We start from the raw sequence: 18,091 nt of genomic DNA on the forward strand, positions 1-18,091 counted from the left end.
TGGAAACTGCTTATGAGTCTGCTTATGGCACAGCTTAGGCAGCAGGGACCAGCTCTATTTCAGCCTGTTGTAAGTACAGTAAAGCTTTTCACTGTCCATATAAGAGGAAAGATAAAAATGTATGTTCTCCCAGACCATTGGGAGAGCCAATGGCAAGCTGCTGTCAGCCATTCCAGAGCAATAAGTAACAGAGGGTCAAGTCTGATGTGCACTCACTGGGAGTGGTGTGTATAGTCTTACCTGAAGTCAGATGCAACTTTTTAATTATTTTCACGCCTTATAAAATCAACATAAGCTACTATGCAAACTCACCAGTGAGGAACAGCACAGTTCTGGTGTGAAAACACATAGCTAAGATTTGAGACCAGTGCTCAAATTCCAGCCTCATTACACCATGAAACTCTAAGTTACAATTTTCTGTCATTAAACCTCTTCTATGGGTGGTGAAAGCTGAACAGCAGTGAAGACTGAAACCATTGTGTCACATAGTGAACCATGCTACGCCAGGATAAAGTCAAACAATGGAATAGTAAACACATCCAAATCCCATCTGTGCTACAGTGTCCACCAGTGGGACTGCGGCCGCACCATGGGATCCTGAACTGCAAGTCCTTTTATTTGAGGGCAAGGGACACACAGCCTAAAGAACAGTATAATTTTATCACTTAGTTTATTGTATCAGTCCAAAATGCTATAGTGAGTGTCTAGATCAGTTATGCTTTTTCATAATTGCCATGTTTTTATAGGGTAGTGCTAAAAAATCTAGTACTTTGGTTTATTACATCCACATCAGAATGACCTACACCCTTCTCAATTTGGGTACATCAATGTAACTGTAGGTGTCTGTTCATATCTTTTATGTTTCTTTGCAGAAGAAGAGTTCTTTGCACAGTTCTGTTCTGCATGAGGAACCACCAACGATTATGTTGTGGTTATTACATATGAAAGTGGAAGAAAACAACAGCATCTTTCACGCTCAGATGTAAAGTAGAGGTGAAAGGAAAGGTTCAGTTGCAGTAACCTTCGCTGCTTCAGCTATTTGCACTAATGAGGGGTAAAGTGCTGTGTGCAACTGCTTTTGCTTCTGAAGAGGATGCCTCATCCTGTCTCCCTTTGGTGCTGGGGACTTCGTGGAAGGTTTATTCTGTCTGCAGAGAATCTGTCTGCTTTCACCTGTAATCCAAAGACTGATGTACCCCACCCAGGCCCTGATGAGACCCATGATGAGTGCAGCAAACCCCAGGGAGGTGTGGATGGAGCTCCTGAGCGTCAGGTGGGAGAGAGGTGAGAGAAGTTATACCCAACCTCACCTGGTCTGTTACAAAGTTTTGGGCATGCTCTGACTTTGATTAATGAACTGTTCTGCCCCAAATATTTTTTGGATGTCTACATTACCATTTTCAATTGTGCTAACTCAAACAAACCAGCAATCAATTAACTAGAATTACAAAACTCTAGGCTAAACAAAGCCATCGTGAAGAAACTGGCTTTCAGCCCAGTATCTGCTGATGATGGGATATGAAACAGCCTATTGATTCTGGAGCTCTTGAATTCTTGTACAAAAGTAAAAACAATGCTATTAGCTTTTTCAATAGGGAGAGGGGGAAAAAAATCCCATTTTATTCAGTGCCTCCACTTAGAAAAGGCAAACTACATTACTGAGCCAATTTTTAGAAGGTTGTACAGAAAGAAGTACTTTCAGCACATTAAAAAAACTTCAGCTTAGAGTTAGTTATACAAACTCCAGAAGAAAGGCAAGAACACTAAATTTTAAATTAGATTTATATGTCCACCTGTCAAAAATGCTGTGCAAACTTTTTGAGGCATTTTTATCTTTCATCAAGAATGCAATTTGAGAAGACAAAACAGCTCTTTCAAGTTTTTGTGTTGGTGACTGTCAAGTTTATTGCTAATACTATGATATTTAGTGCTTTTCATCTGGCCTCAGATGACAGAACCCTAAAACATGTGAAGATCTCAGCTTCTAGTATTCATGCTTTGGGGGAAAAACTTGGAAACTTGAAACAAACAAATGGCTTAAATAAGAGGGCAAGCAACAACAACTGAAAAGATCAGTTTCCTAAACCTCTTCTTTTTAATTAATCCTCTGCTCTGGAGGAAAAGTTTTGAGGTTTTTCAATATGTGAGGACTGCCAATACAAAAAGCATGTGGTCATTGTAAAAGCAGTAACCAGTCCAGCTGCATTCCCTGTGCAGAAACTGAGAGGGACAAGCCATAAATAGTGGTGTCACCGCCACTCTTTGCCTCACTTAAGGAGTATTATTATTCTAAACACAAAACAAACTATTGCTCGGGCTCCAACTGAAAGTTTCAAAGCCTCATAAATCTGCCAGGTCAAAGCCAATTTTCATTGGAATTTTGGAAGGGGACTTCTTGAGAGAAATATCCAGTGCTAATTTTAATTTCCTTTTACTACTTGTTTTAACAGCCTTGTCCAAACCCAAAGTGTTCTTCAAATGGAAGAATACAAATTTTCCTCTGATTCACCTCATTCTATGTATGCCTGTAGCTCACCACTAGTCTACTACAGTAAATGCAAGCAGAACACCTACAGTGAGTATATATTTTCCTTTAACATAAAGCTGCTGGGAACTGTCTTTAGGCAGAGATTGATATGATGAGTGCATGTTAATTACTGATGGGTTTTAGGTAGAATATTGCTGCCTAAGCTGTTGTCTCCAAGTTGAGACATGTTCTTTGTCTTTGGTGCAAACCTTTTTTAGGTTTGTTCAATAAAAGGTTTGGAAACTGCTTCCAATCAGAAGAGTTGCTGGCTCCAAAACATGAAGAGGAAGGTTTTGATTATTTCTTTTAATAAAAAGGAAAAATCCTTCCATGAGAGCTCAACAGACATCTGAGGCACTTTTCAGAAAAGTCTTCTCAAAAGGAAGGATGTGTGTATGCGCTCACTCTCTGATTGCCCTTCCAAGAATAATTTTTTTCCACTACTTTTTCTGCTTCAGAGTATCTTCCCAGGTGGAGAGGCCAACACTCCCAGCCTTCCTGAAAGGGGGAGAGGGCAGGTCAGAAATGATGGTGTTTTTCCTCCCTTTTCTTAACCGATTTCTTTTCTATCACTACCCTCCTGCTATAACACTTAATTGTCTCCATGCATTGTATTCTACACAGAAAACCTGCTTACAGCACAGTGTTTTCTAGACTCAGTACTTTATTGTTATAATATATGGCATGACATGATTGCTAATATGCAAAAGAAACAATATGAGCAGTATAAGATAAAATCTGAGGTCTCTTTTTCTTTCAAGGGATATTTATTCCATTTTCATGGCTATGAAATTATGTTCTCCTCCTATGCAAAAAAAAAAACCTGACTCCGAGCATCAATGAATGCAGTGTTAGAATAGACATAATTAGTCCAAGATCCCCACAAAAATCTTAAAAAAATGAGAAAAATGGCAAAAAGGTAGAGTGAGAGAGATTGATCAAGATATTTGGTATTGTGAGAAAATTCTTTTTTTCCCCACTTGCTAAATCATTTGCCCCAAACAGGAACAACTGATTTTAACAAACATTTGGCTTAATTTTTTTTTTTTTTTTTTTTGGAAGCCTACAATAGGCCCATACCATACACTCAGCAGGTCAAAACACATGGTCTTGGGCCTAAAGAAAGGCAGCATAAGCAGTGGGGATTTTTTCAATTAAAAGAAAGAAGGTAGTAAAAAGGACGACTCTACATAGTTGAAGTGATTAAGGTAGAACAGAAAAATATTCTAACGTGGATTTAAATAAAGATATTTCTTTGCTTGTTAACTACTGTCAAAAGAGACCTCATTCTGGGAAACATGCTGAGGAAAGTTTTTTCTTTGTATAATATGCATATCAACTGCCTGGTAGATAAAGAAAGATTCTTTGTGACTCTCTTGTTTTTATACACAAAAGCAAATAACAGTGTTTGCATCTATAGGTATTGCTTTCCAGTGAAAGAGTTTTATGTTATAACTGTCCTAAAGATTCAGAAAACTAACTGTACTATTGTTGGCCATAATAACATGTTGTGATTAAACAGATCCTCACTCTGCAGGTCAAAACCAAATATACAATATTGTGAGCATTTTTTAGCTTTTTGCTTCTTTATTTTTGCTCTCTGTTTTGCCCCAGATTGACTTCTGGACTTGTTGCTCTACCAGGATCTCTCTCAACCTCATTAACAGAGGCTCTTACTAAAGGGAGCTCTGTGCAGCATTGTGCAACACTGACATGGTTGTCTTATGGAAAGCACAGCTGTGAGGACCTTCCTCCAGGAGTGCCAAAACAGAGAGTTACTAACTATCAAAGCAAATTTAGGCTTCAGACACAAGCACTTCTTGCTTTTTTTATGTGCCTAGGTATTTTGCAAGTTAGAGTGGTATCTTGTAGGTGAAAAGAAATATGCAGCTGGAAGGTGTCAGAGCTTTTTCCAGCAGTATCCTTGTCAATAAAGCAGCCTGAAACTTTGTTTATAGCCTTGGCAAAGCCATCATAGGCTGAATTAGTCACAGCAGTGAAGCTATCTGCTCACCAGTAGGGAATCTTCATATTACACGCTTTTTGTATAAACCTCATGAGGTTTAACAGGAATTACTTTATAAACTAGTAAATTCTATTGATTTTTACAGACCCTAGAGCTTGTTTTTACTCTTTCCAACACTTTGCAAAACTAAGGTGCGTTCCTCTGGCTCCTAGGCTCTTCTCTCTTAGCTTTCTCCCAGATGCTGCTGCTAAACATTCAGCATGCATGGATGAGTCTGGAGACTTGGCTAGAAGGCAACAAAAGTCTGGGGCTCAGGAATATTGCTGGCTTTCACTATCTCTCAGTGAACTTCCCAGAGTGACTGCTTCTCTTGTTTAGCCAGTAGTGCGGTTATGATCCCATCAAATAATTGAGCAAGAATGTAATTCCATGGTATAGTTTACAAATCTTTAGGAAGATTGGTATTTTTGATCTGTTTCAAATTTGTGGACCCTTGTAAAGTGAATCTAAGTTTACTGAAGCAAACTTTATTTTCTCAGTTATCTTTCCAGGTCTTCTAGTAGTAGACCACATGGTAAAGACCACTGATCTAGAAAAAGAGACCTCCCTTCCAGCTGAAATTTAAGCTATGTTTACTCAAAGGTTCAGAACACTCTCAACATCACTTAGTTTGTAAATTCCCTGTTGTGGGGACCTTTTCCTTCTTTTTTACAAAAGTTGCATATAGTTCATTGGGCACTGTGCTTTGTGAGCATTATTGCTGTATAAATAATAAATGGCAGTAAAAGTTTTATCTGAGGGTCCTCAAAAATATCACTCTGTAAGAAAGTTTCTCACCACTGGAATATTTGGAAATGATTACTGTTACATTCTCAGAAGCAGGATGTGTTTCATGATGGTTGGTAGAATAGAGGTATGAGGTAAGCATTGTCATAGCTGACTGAGTTTTTGTGGTTCTTGTGCAGCTTTCATGAGAGAAGCCAAGACATGGGAGTTTCATGGAGCACAATGACAGTTGTTTATTCAATTATTAGCCAGTCCTGAAATGACTCACAACACAGCTGCTTAGATTTACAGGCATTTAACAGTCTTAAGTGTTTGTTGGCTTTTTTGTTCAAAGTGATGTAGTGGGACACTGTCCTGGGACAGATGTACCACAAAGTTGAAGGTTTGAGGAAACAGAACAGACTTTTGTCTCTTAAATCAGCTGCTTTGCCAATGGCTGTGAGAAAGATACCATGAAAGTGATTTTATCTTTCATATCTTGAGATAGCAGAGCAATCTAAAAACAATTTTCAGTGAAAGTTGGGCACTATTGTGTTTCTGAGACGCTCTGAAAATTCTCTGATCTGCTATTTCCAAATACTCCAATTTCGACGTGACTTTATTTGGTAAATCTTGCATCTGTAATAATAACACAGCATGCCGGCTGCTGGACTGATGGAATTCTTTCAAAACAGTGATAATTGACATGCAGTCATGCCTCAGAATAATTTGGAACTGTTTTGGTTACATTAACATTCAAATTTTATACTTTTTGTATAGATAATTACTTTGTGAACAGAGATAGAATAACCAGCAAGTTTAGGCCATGTCATGTCACATAAACAAAATTTTACACAATGCTGCAACACCTTGCCTTTTCTAAATGATGTTGTTTCTGATTTTAATTTGGGGCTGTTCTCCTGTACTACATTAAATAAAAAGACTTCTACATTAAATAAAAAAAAAATTACCAACACTGATCATAACACCTTAGGTTTTTTGGATTTTATTTTTTTTACTTTTCTTTTTCATTTTCTTCTGTTTTTCTTCCTTATTTCATTAGTTCACTGAGATATCTCTTCTGCTCTTAATCTCCTCTGTCTGAGGTTGAGGTACCATCTCTTTTCTTGCTTCCGTTTAAAGTATTTTGTATTTTTATACTGCTATATATGACCATTAAAAACTCAAAAGCATCTATCCCTACTGTAGGCAGCAAGATTTGTAAAAACTGTAATTGATTCTCTGTCTTTTTGTCAATGACAGTTCTTCATTTTAGAGCTTGCATCCTTCTTCTGGACAGGCACTGACTGAGGTCAATGAAGCTGCCACTTGCATTCATTGTTACAAGTCCTGATAAAGCTTTTATTCCTTTTCCACTGCCGTGCCTGCACTCATGTAGATTGGTGCAGAATGAAGCTACAGGGTGTTTGTTACATCTTTGTGCTGTCTTGATAGGATCTGAAATATCACCTTCCCTCGATGAGTCTGCAGTGGCTGAGAGTGAGTTTTTGGGTGTTACCCAAACTTCCTGAGGGTTGTGATGAATTATGCCCACTGCCTGTGATCTGGTTGGCTTTTGCCACTCATAGATTTTGCTAAGACAGAGGAAAATGTTTTGCTGAGGCAGTGTCTTGGGACAGCACGGGATGCAGCTTTGGTGAGGATTGGGATGGCTGAACAGTGGCAGAACAGTTATCACAGTTATCTGATAGGTGATTTGGACAGCAAAGGAGATTACAGTCCTCTCAGTTCCTGCTTTCAAATTTGCCCCTTGGGATCCTCTCTGATCCATGCCCACAGAACTGCCTTTGCAATTTGCCTGCTCTGGGGTCCTCACCCTCTGATGTGCAGCAAACCAAAATAAATGCAAGCCAGTTGTGTTTGAAAAAAATACTCTAGGGACTAGACAGTGATCTTGGAGAAGTTAGGGGCTGAATTTAGTTTATTGCCTAAAAAAAAAAAAAAAAAAAAAAAAAAGCATGTTTATTACTTATTACTCAGAGGGTAGTTTAAAACAATTAGTCTAATTATTGTGGAGCATTGTACTTTAAAAGCTACAGCTGAAAATAGGGAACCGCAAGATTTTCATGTAAGTAGCAAAAGTTTTTTTTTAATAACCTAGATGAGTCAGAAGAAAGCAGTGGTTATGTTTGAAGGAGTTTCCTTGAAGTTGGAGTCCTGTAATGAGATGAGCTCATCTGCCATTTGAGCAACCTGCATTAGCAGTGTTGAAAAGCAACTCTTAGTTGCTGTTTAAAGCAAGTCTAATATCCTCCTTGTGCTCTGAAGCACTTTGGACTTGATCCTGCTTTTTTGTACATGTAGACTCATCACAAAGCATGCAGCAAGAAAAAGCCCTTTTAAAGAGCAAGATCTTGCAGCCCCTAAATAAAACACACAAGATGAAGGCCTCCTTGTGGTGTTTTAATACTCCTTTTGTGAATAATCAATTTAAGCCAAAAAGAGGCAGCTGAATTTTGAGAAACAAGCACCTCCTGTGTGCTCAGTATGGCTGTTTGCTGTGCAAGCAACCAAACAGAGAAGAGGAAGTGGCTGGGATCCTGCTCCGGCTTTATTTTGAGCTTTTGAGTGTCCTGTCCAGAGAAAATGGGGTAAGCATCTTCCATCCTGGAGGGGTTGCAATGGTTCACCTTAACTGGCTTTGCTATGAGGAACATGGAACTAGTGGGCACTTTCTTCTAGAGCAATATGGCTGAAGACCAAAGTTTGAAGTTAACAGTTCAATTCCAGCCTTATAACCTAAAAATACTCCACAGAAAATTTAATTGGGAAGAAGATGAGCCCTTGTAAGACTGAAACACAGTTTTTGTTTGCAAGAGTGTAGATGCAAGCGTTTTCAGGAATAATGCAGAAGAGAAACTTTCTGGAGAAGAACAAATGGGAAATGTAGACAGCTATTATTTATCACAATGAAAAAAGCATTATGGGGGAGGTTGTGCTTAAGACCCAAGACTTGTAAGGAATTTGAGACCTGAGCTGACAACATAATTGCACTAGCTTTTGAATTTACCAGAAGACTATTTCATGAAAACTGCAGCTGGTCTCCATGCTTTTTTTATGAAATACAGTTGCATTTGTGGACGATCCAAGCAGTGCTGCTATGCGGAAAAGCAAATAATCTCAAAGATGTTTACTTCTGCATGGAAATATTCCCAGACAAAGGAGTCAAACACTCTCCCTAGAAAGATTAAATTCAGTAATTTCCTTCAGTACAATATTTTGTCCTTTTCTTATGTTGACAGTCATCATACTTGCAACCACTAAACTTCATCCTCTTACTCCCATTCTTTATGCACGCTATTTGTTTCCCAAGGCAAGTGACATGCAAAGTCAGCTTGTATTTAAAGCACTTCCATTTAAACTTGACAGTAAGATTGGCCGTAAGATATTTTGAACTTTGTGATTAAATGTTTTAGCAGCTGTTGCTGTAAAGACTTAAATATGCTTCCAATTTTTTTTCACACAGGTATCTCATCAAATTGGAAGTAATTGAATACCTTCAGGATACAGGCATGAAGTAGGTATGATAGCATTTTATTTGATAGTAATGATTTTACTGGAACATATAATTACTGGAATGGTTGCATACTCCTTGGCATTAGTGTGCATGAAAGTGTGTTCTATGAAACAGGAGCACAGCTCTAAAAACCCCCTACACTTAATAATATTGCTTTGCAAAGCAAATGAGTGTACCTGTGCCTGCCAATTAAGTGTATTGTGGGTGGAATAATTAATTTGGACACAAAGCAAGGAGCACATTGCATTTATTATTATTATCATTATCATCACTATCACTGTTATTACTGATTGGGTGCCCAGGTTAATATCATATCTGTTTTCCCTGCTTTAAACCCTTGTGCATGGCATGGATACAGCAGTTTTCTTCTACAGATCCTCCCCCTCACCAAACAATCAATTCTGGGATATGTCTTTTAAGTGTGTGTAGGTGGGAGTGTCTTTACAAGTTGCAGTTTTCTGTTATTGTAGGGACAAGCTTTCCCCCCATCCCAGATTCTAACTCAGAGCGATAAACTTGAGTTTCTCCTGACTGAAACTCATCATCAGTCAACAAAACTGAAGTGACAGTGACTGCACATTTAAAGGCATTGGTTACAGTTTTGCTGAGTCACAGCCAGAATCAGGAAAACATTAACACAATGACTGGTGCAGTTCAGAGCTGGTGATGTAAAGAAATGCTGTGACATTTGAAAACATATGTATATGTACAAAATTATTGGTAGACCAGTTGATATAAGCAGACCTCCCAGAAGGAAAAGAATGTTAGGTTACAGATGCCCAAGATAGGAAGCAAATCCCTTTCAAGTACTTCATGAAGGGAAGTCCTGGCCACCCCTGTGAAAGACACCAAACTCATTTGAGGTGCAAGTTTCTGACTGCCAGGGCAGCAGAGGGGATAGAGGTGAGGAGCTGGCAGATGGAGCTGGATCCCACCTTGTGGGTGAGGGAAGGCAGGGATGCTGTGGTGTGAGAGTATGAGAGAAGCTGTGAGAGGGAGTAGAAAAAGATGTGCATCAAAAAGGTGCAGCTGGGGGGAACACAGACTTGCTTCTTGCCTGTGCACAGGAGTGCTGCTGAGGGTGACTAACAACTGGTGCTCCCCCCTGTGCCACCGATTTTCTGGTGTAAGGCAAACCCCAGGAGAAAGAAACCTGCCTGCAGCTTCCTTGTCACTCGTGCCCTTTTACCAACAGTCAGGTGAATTACCTTCAAGGACAGGAGTTCCCACAATTTGTCCATGTATCTAATTCCTCCAAAAATATGCAGTTCTTGAGCTACACTATTTTGTGTTACAGTGTTGTAAAGCTTGACCTTTAAACCTCTCTCACTCTTTCTGCAACAATGATCCTACATTATCAGTCAGACGCCTTAGAACTCAGCGTATTTTGTCAGTCCACTGTAAAGTTATTTTTAGCACAAGCAAACAGAAACCAGACAGACTCATGATCAGTCCTTTGGGGAAACGGAGGTAGAAGGATGAAGAGAGAGGAAGAGACTTCTCCTCTTGAAGATTTTTCCTGTTAGTCACAGCACTGAGGAAAAACAAATTCCATATGGAACAGATCATGCAAGGCCTTTAAAACATATTTGAAGAGACTCTACAGTTTCTTAAAGGAACTTGGAATAGTCTGTGGCTTGGGGGTTTTGCTGTATTTCCCATTTGGGGACATGTGTGCATTTTCATTTGTTTTAATTTGGACCGAGTTAAATGCATCAAGCAGTAGTTTGTTTTATTACCATCTTTCAAAGATCTATTCATAAAGGAAAAAATGTTCCCTGATTCCCCAAATGGGAGAGAGCTACAAATACTTCTTTCCCAGTAGTTTCATCAGAGAAGTTTTTTTAATTTTTATTTTCTTTTACAATTTTTTTTTTTATATTGACTTGCAAATGAAGGCTAACTTTTTGTTCCCAGCTCAAGGCCAGAGTATAGTGTGCTGAGGCAAGGATATGTACTCAGCTGGATGCTGAATTCAGACATGGACTAGCTATGTAGTGCAGGAGACCACAACCAGTGGGCTGATTTTAGTGGAGCTACTAAATCTCATCTAAAATTGCTCTTTTTCTGCTTGCCGCCCTGTCAAGCTACTCTTCAGAATACCATTCCAGAGTATTAATTGTGGAGTCCAGCCTTCTCTGATCTGCCTTTCCTGCCTGACAGGACAGTGATGGCTCAGAAGGAAATAGGAATGGAGTGAGATTTACCCCTTGGTGACAAGGTGCTTCACCCAGAGGGTGTTTGGGCACTGGAACAGGCTCCCCAGGGAAGTGGTCACAGCACCAGCCTGGCAGAGCTCAAGGAGCATTTGGACAACACTCTCAGGCACAGAGTGGGATTCCTGGGGCTGTGCTCTGCAGGACCAGGACTTGAACTTGAGAGTCCCTTCCAACTCAGAATATTCTGTGATTCTATGGTAACTGTGCTGTAATTCTGCAATGTCAATAAATGTTATATGCAAGAATAACTGTCATTAAATCATTGGAGGGTTTTTTTTTTTCCTTGAAAAGGTAATATAGTCCCACTTATTAAACAAAAACTTTTGTTTTGAAAGGTGGCCAAAATTAATTCATAAATGTCATAATCTTTCAAAATTCAGCACTGGTCTGAAGAATATTCAATGTGCGTGTTGGGAAAGAGCTCTGGGCTTCTGAATAAATAGCAGAGAAACAGACCCTGACCAAGGTGTTTTGGTGGTTTTTTGGGATTTTTTTTTGTTTGTTTTCTTAGGATTCCAGTGAGAACAGGTAAGATGAGGGCAAACACTGAAATTTCCTGCTTTTCTGAATTACTGCTGTAATTACTTGTTTTGACATCTGAAAAGTATGAGCTGTTCTAACCTCCCAATTTTCCTTGCATTCCATATGCTGTATAGTAGCACGAGTAGAGGGAGAAACTGTTATAGAACAAAAGCAATACAGCTTTACTAAAAGTGAAATACGGAGTGAGGTTTTACAGGAAACCAAGGATTTTATTAGTGCTCAGATAAATAAGGAGCACTGAACATGTATGAAGAATTCAGGCTTTATTTAAGCCATTTTTTTCTCTTTTGAATCTTTTTTATTTATTCTTTTTTTAATGTTGTGCAACGCTAAACTCACCTTTCTAAAGAAGATGACCTAGTAGCCTGCCACGAGGCAGGTGTAGTCTATCTACAGCCTCTTGGAATTTGCTTTTTACGGGTCTGTTTTTCACTGTGGACTCGTCCTCCTCGCATTTTGGCAATTTGGCAACTCATTTACAGATCTCTCAGACCCGTGAATTGAATTTCAGACCCATGGTGGCGGAGAGGAGGCGGTGGGCAGCTGGGCGAGGCGGGGACCGGGCGGAGAGGCTGTGACCTGACACACGGGGGAGGGCAGGAGAGCCCAGCGCTTTTCCCTGGGTGAAAACAGTAGCGGATTTTTTATTTTTTTTTCCCTTTCTTTTTTTTTTTTTTTTTTTTTTTTTTTTTTTTTTTTTTTTTTTTTTTTTTTTAATCCCCCATTGCCTTTTCCTCCCTTCTTCTTCCCGGGGCTGTAACCCGACTGCTCTCTTTGGCTCCATTCCAGAGACAAATCCGAGTGGTTAATCTCTCTTCCCCCCCCTTTCCCAGCCTCGGGGGCTGGGGGCGGCGGAGTAGGGAGGGGACGAGAGCGGAGCGAGCACCAGCCCAGAGCCGGGCTGGGCCTCCCCGGGGAGGGGCTGAGGCAGCGGCTGGGCTGCGGGAGCTGCATGGAGGAGGGGAGTTTCGCAGACTCCTCTGCCCGGCCGGGAGGAGGAGGAAGTTTGGAGATCCAGCCGCTGCCCGGAGCTGGAGCTGGAGTGAGGCGGGGCGCGGCCGCTGGATGGGCTGCGGAGCGCCCTGACCTCCCGCACCCTGCGCTGGGCGTGCGGCGGGGGAGCGGCGCTGGCCGAGGGCAGCGGGCGGCGAGAGGCTGCGGTGAGCGCTGCCGGGGGCTTTGTTCGGCGGGCTCGCCGGGGAGGGGGCGGCGGCTCCTGGACCGGCTGGGCTCGGCTCGGCTCGGTGCGGGAGGGAGGGTCCCGGAGTCCCGCAGCCGCGCCGGGGGCTCCGCAGGGGAGGGGACGCTCGGTGAGCGCAGCCTTTGTGCGCGCCCGCCCAGGCACCGCACCGAGCTCACACCGCACCGAGCTCACACCGCACCGTGCCGGGCTCACACCGCACCGAGCTCACACCGCACCTCACCGTGCTCACACCGCACCGAGCTCACACCGCACCGTGCCGGGCTCACACCGCACCGTGCCGGGCTCACACCGCACCGTGCCGGGCTCACACCGCACCGTGCCGGGCTCACACCGCACCGAGCTCACACCGCACCGAGCTCACACCGCACCGTGCCGGGCTCACACCGCACCGTGCCGGGCTCACACCGCACCGTGCCGGGCTCACACCGCACCGAGCTCACACCGCACCGAGCTCACACCGCACCGTGCCGGGCTCACACCGCACCGAGCTCACACCGCACCGCACCGAGCTCACACCGCACCGCACCGAGCTCACACCGCACCGAGCTCACACCGCACCGAGCTCACACCGCACCGAGCTCACACCGCACCGTGTTCACACCGCACCGTGTTCGCACCGTGTTCACACCGGGCTCACACCGCGCCGCCCCGTGCTCGCACCGCTTTGTGCTCCGCCGGAGCCCCGCGGAGCCTGCCCAGCTGCACCGGCTCAGCCCGAGCCTGGGGGTTTCCTCGAGTTTCTTCGGCGAGGGAGGAGGTACTTTTAAAATATGATAAAATTCCATAGGGCCTCAGGTTTCGTGGGGATGCTTTAGCAAACCCCCAAAACCCATCCTCTATTTTTTTTTTAAAAATGTTTTAAAGTTAATGGGATTGTGATAAGTATGGCCTAAAGAGGTTTGAAAATATGATTGATCTATTGTTAAGTAGCAGGAGCTTTGATTCTGTGGAGAGGCAGTGGGGCAAAGCTGCCTTATAGGATGAATTTCCCCATATCTTGCACTCGTCTTTTCCCTGCTTTGCGGGTCGTGTGTCCCAGTCCTTCTTGCTGAAGGAGAAGCCCTTCAGATCTCATCCTTCAGTGAGCACTGACAGACCTGAGGCACTCGTTTCCTTCTTTCTTCACTGCTCCAAGTAGGAGGGAAAAGGACCTGAAACAGACGAACGTTCAGCTGGTTTCCAATACGGTCTCTCTTTGGTTGGCATTTTTCCTCCTTTGATTATTAATTGGCAGACACAGAAAGAGCTGTAGCCTTGCTTTTTTTTTCTTTTAATGTTTGCTGGTACTTCAGCAGTTTAATAACTCTGCCTAGAGAACCTGATGACTTATAGGTGTTTTGAAAGCTGTGTAATAAGAGCTTACTAATAGTCATCTTTTGCTACTGTTTCATTCTTGGAGGGAATAGTCTTTGCTGCTAGAGAGTTGCGGTTCAAATTTCCAGAAGCGTTTGTTGCCCGTGCCTCTAGCTAAATTTATAAAGGAATCCTGTTAGCTTGTGTGAAGCTAAATCTGGCTGTAGCAACTCCTGGCTGTACAATTCACTGTGGTTGGCAAGGCACAATATATAGCTTCCTTGAGATTTATTTTTAGGGGTATTTTTCCCCTGGTGTGTGTGGGGCACGTAGTTGTCATAATTTTGGGAACTCTTCACCAATGTGTGTGTGGGTGCTTTGGGATGAAAACATAAGAGTTATGCTAAGGTTAGGAAATGTATTAATGGAGTGCTTGTCTTGAAAATATGAGAAGGCAGTTTGAGATTGGCCTCTTAGTGAATATTGGTATTGTTCTCGGGTCCATGCAGATGCTTAGCTATTAAACTTGGACTGTACTTCAGCTCTGTGTTCTCAGTTGGCAAACTAGAAATGGTGCAAAACACTCTGATAAAAGGTTCAGTTTCGAATGTGTTCATTTCTGGGAATGCTGGCTGTTTCTCACAGACCTAGAAAGCCCTAAGCAAACAACGTCGACCTGTGGCCACTCAACTTAGTGCATCTGTACAAAGGCATGCTAGGATTCTAACACTAGGTGTTAAGGTGTAATTTTTCCTGTTGTTTTACTTTTGATTTTGCAAAAAAAAAGAGAAGGGAAAAAAACAATTGTGTAGCCAAATCAGTTTGTAATTTATAGTCTTACTTGATAGCATCTTGCAAAGACGGCATTGACTTGATATTTAAGTGGAAATCTTCAAGCAGTCAGCCTAGTTTGTTGGCAGCTCTCATCATTTCAGGACATCTGCTAATGTGCTCTTCTTCCTTGGGCAGGATGTGAGACTACAAATTAACTGTCTAGAGGCATACTGTGAGGCTCAAGTGTTTGATTGTGAGGCGGTGGAAGAAGGCAGAAAGGGTTTGGAGCTAACTAACGGAGCACTTGGTGCCTTCCTGTGTGGGAGTGGGGTGTTTTTGTCTGGGTAGGTTTTTTTAATGGCGTTGTGTTTTGGGTTTCTTTGTAGTTTTGTTTTGTTATTTTATTTTAAACCTTTGTTGTGACCTAAAAAGTTAAAGCTAGAAGGGAAGTGAACATATCTGCTTGCTTTTCTAATAAGTGGCAAGTAGTGAGCTTGTGTACTTTTTGCTACTGTTATTTGTGTAGGTTGGTATGTTTGAACCTTTCAGTGACACAGTCTTTCATGTGGCACCAGTGATAGTTTTTTGTGAAGTCATTTGGAGCAGTATGCAGTTTGACAGCCTCCTTGTGTACATTTATTTGGGTTGGGCTGTTGTATACCTGTTGTCCTCTGCCTTTCCTATGCTTGTGATTTCTTGGCTCCTGTTCAGGAAAGGCTTTTTAAAGCCCTGCTAACCAGATAGGGCTGTAGCAACTGACAAAGGCATTTACTTGAAGCAGTGCTTTATTGTCTTTGAATGCAAACTCAGCAGTGCAAAGCTGGTCAGTTTCTCTAACCATAGAACACTAACAGAATTGTAATTTACCATTGGTTTCTGTTATTTTATCTTGCTTTGTGGTAGCATCACCAATACAACTTTGAGGCTTGGGTGAGTGCTTCTGAGATCAACCCAAAAATAGGGAAATCAAGAACGCAGTTAAAAAATCTACTGTTAGTAATTTTGAAGAGTAGATCCGCAGATTAGCCTGAAATAATGCTATTGAAAAAAAGCTTCTGTACAGAGGTGTCACCTCTAAAATTGTCACTAAAAAAAACCCAATCCTAAACCAAAGCAATTCTTAGGGAAGGATACTACAGAATGGATGGAGCTTTCTTAATTTTTCAAAGAAATTCAAAATAACAATATTTTAACAGATACTTAGTGCAGTTGTTAAAGGATGCCAAAGACCCATTAAACTGTTGATTTTTATTTATTAATTAATTTTCTTCATGCTTGATTGCCTTTCCATTAATTGCTGGGTACCACTAAGTTTCTACCAGCCAAACCAGACCTGCAGCTCTTGGTTGTGGGAGCATGGGGGTTATGAAGGAGAGGGACCACATTTCTGGGTGGCAGCATGACCCTGTCATGTACCCCAACTCCACAAGGTCAGATGTGCTGGATCAGGAAAAAATGGGAACATCTAAGCTGATGAAGGGAGCCATTTGCAGGCTCCATTTAGAAGTTTCTCAGATTAGGCATGTGTAAAGCTGTGGCAGTTATAAATTAGAACAAAGGAATTAATCTGATGTGCATTCCCTTTTGCATGTTGAGAAGGAGGGTTGCTGTGTTAAAGAAACATGTTTTATTGACATGTTCAATTAGTTGTGGCTTTGAGTTACTTTGCCATAAATTTCTTAATCGCCAAATATAGTACACAGATATTTAGCTAGAATATATAATAGAAGATAGAATAATAAAATACAAAAAAATGCAAGTTAATAATGTAATGTCTACCGAAAACATTTGGAGAGATGGTGATCCTCTTATAATAAGCTGGAATTTTTTTTGGTGGGGACAATGAGGATGTCTTACCACTGTTTACTCTGAATGGCATTCTGCTTCTGTACAGTTAAGAGGGGAAGGTGGGGGGAAAGAATTTTGCAGCCTTCAGCAAAGTGTGGAGTGGCCAAAAGGCTTGCAGAACTGTTTCTGAGTGGTTAATTCTGGGAACCTGCACTACTGTCACTGCACATAAGTTTTAGCTAGTAGGACTGTCAATGAAAGAGAGAAATGAAAGAATGAAAAGTGGAAGAAAGTGTTATTCTTGTAAACTTAGGATGCAAAGGATGTGGAGCCTAGATTTCTCCTCTGCTTTAGAAAAGCCTCACACACCACAGTGAGTGGTGGAACCACAAAACTGGCCTGGGAACAGGAGTAAAGGGAATGAAGGGTAAAGTCAATCTTAGTGCAGTAGCAACAGTTATAACTGTAAGTACAGAAGTCTTTTATATACGTGGCTAATAATACAAGAGATGAATGTGAACAGATTGAATAATAACTAAAAGTATCAGTATAGCCTGTTGGTATTCATTAATTTTCAAAAAAAGCAAGAAAAGTGTGTGACAAACTATTTCTTGGTGTTTAAACTTTCCTAAATAACTTTAAGGATATAAAATTTTTTTAAAAAAAATTTTAAGTTTCATCGTTGTATCAAATAGTTTCATCTAGTCTGATCCACCAAAAGTTGAGTTTGTATGAACTTGGACTAAAATAGGTTTAACCATGAACTTGATTACAAATGCAGGAAAATAAAGGGGCATAGACCTGGGAAGAAGATAGAGGGGAAATCTACTTATCAAGGAGGCCTGAAAGAAGCAGTTGTCCAAGCAAAGTTACAAACTCTTAAACCCACTGTCCTCTGTTGGCTGAGGTGCCTTCTGAAGAGCCTGTGTGTGGGAGTGGTCACTACCTGTGTTTTCACTAATCACAATGCAGAGCATTGCTGTGAAAGTAGCAAACAAGGTGACAATTTAAAAATTTATCCATAAGGGTGACTTCATGCATTTGGCTTGATTCTATTCTTCCTTCCTTCCTCAATATGTGCTCCACTAGTTCTGCTTCCTAGTGTTCTGTGGGACCATGATGATTATGCTAGTGGAGGCTGCACGTGTTGTGTTTTATAAGTCTAGTGAACAGGTATAAATTGGGCTGGCAGCAATTTCCCATGTAAACTTTAGGGCTGAAGCAGTGCTAATTAACTGTGAATCCTATAAGTCTTGCTTGCCTGCTCTGAGTTTCAGACTGCAAGTAGTGCCAAGCCTCTTCCTGTAAGCACACATTCTGTAGAAATTTGCATGAGCCCTGCCCAGATCTTTTAAAACCTAACTTAATGAATGTAAACATTTGAGTATTTGAACCTTCATATCCATTCAGCTGTTTCAGGATCACGCTCCAAGCATTAGTATCATTCAGCTACTGTTTTCTGCTGATAAGATGC

At 41.5% G+C, this 18,091-nt stretch overlaps 1 protein-coding gene across 3 annotated transcripts in view; it reads left to right on the forward strand.

The window, feature by feature from the left end:
* The first annotated feature begins 2,455 nt into the window (after positions 1 to 2,455).
* Positions 2,456 to 18,091, forward strand: part of PLEKHG1 (pleckstrin homology and RhoGEF domain containing G1) — a 134,054-nt gene continuing 118,418 nt past the window's right edge. Inside the window, exons 1-2 of one of the 3 annotated variants that reach the window (XM_056486225.1) lie at positions 2,456 to 2,575; positions 8,746 to 8,800. The gene's annotated coding sequence lies outside the window, so the exon portion shown is untranslated. Of the gene's footprint in view, positions 2,576 to 8,745; positions 8,801 to 12,614; positions 12,719 to 18,091 lie in introns of those variants that run through there. The other 2 variants (XM_056486226.1, XM_056486227.1) reach the window with 2 other exon arrangements.

Source organism: Oenanthe melanoleuca, chromosome 3, assembly GCF_029582105.1.
Source record: "Oenanthe melanoleuca isolate GR-GAL-2019-014 chromosome 3, OMel1.0, whole genome shotgun sequence".
Lineage (NCBI taxonomy): Eukaryota > Metazoa > Chordata > Aves > Passeriformes > Muscicapidae > Oenanthe > Oenanthe melanoleuca.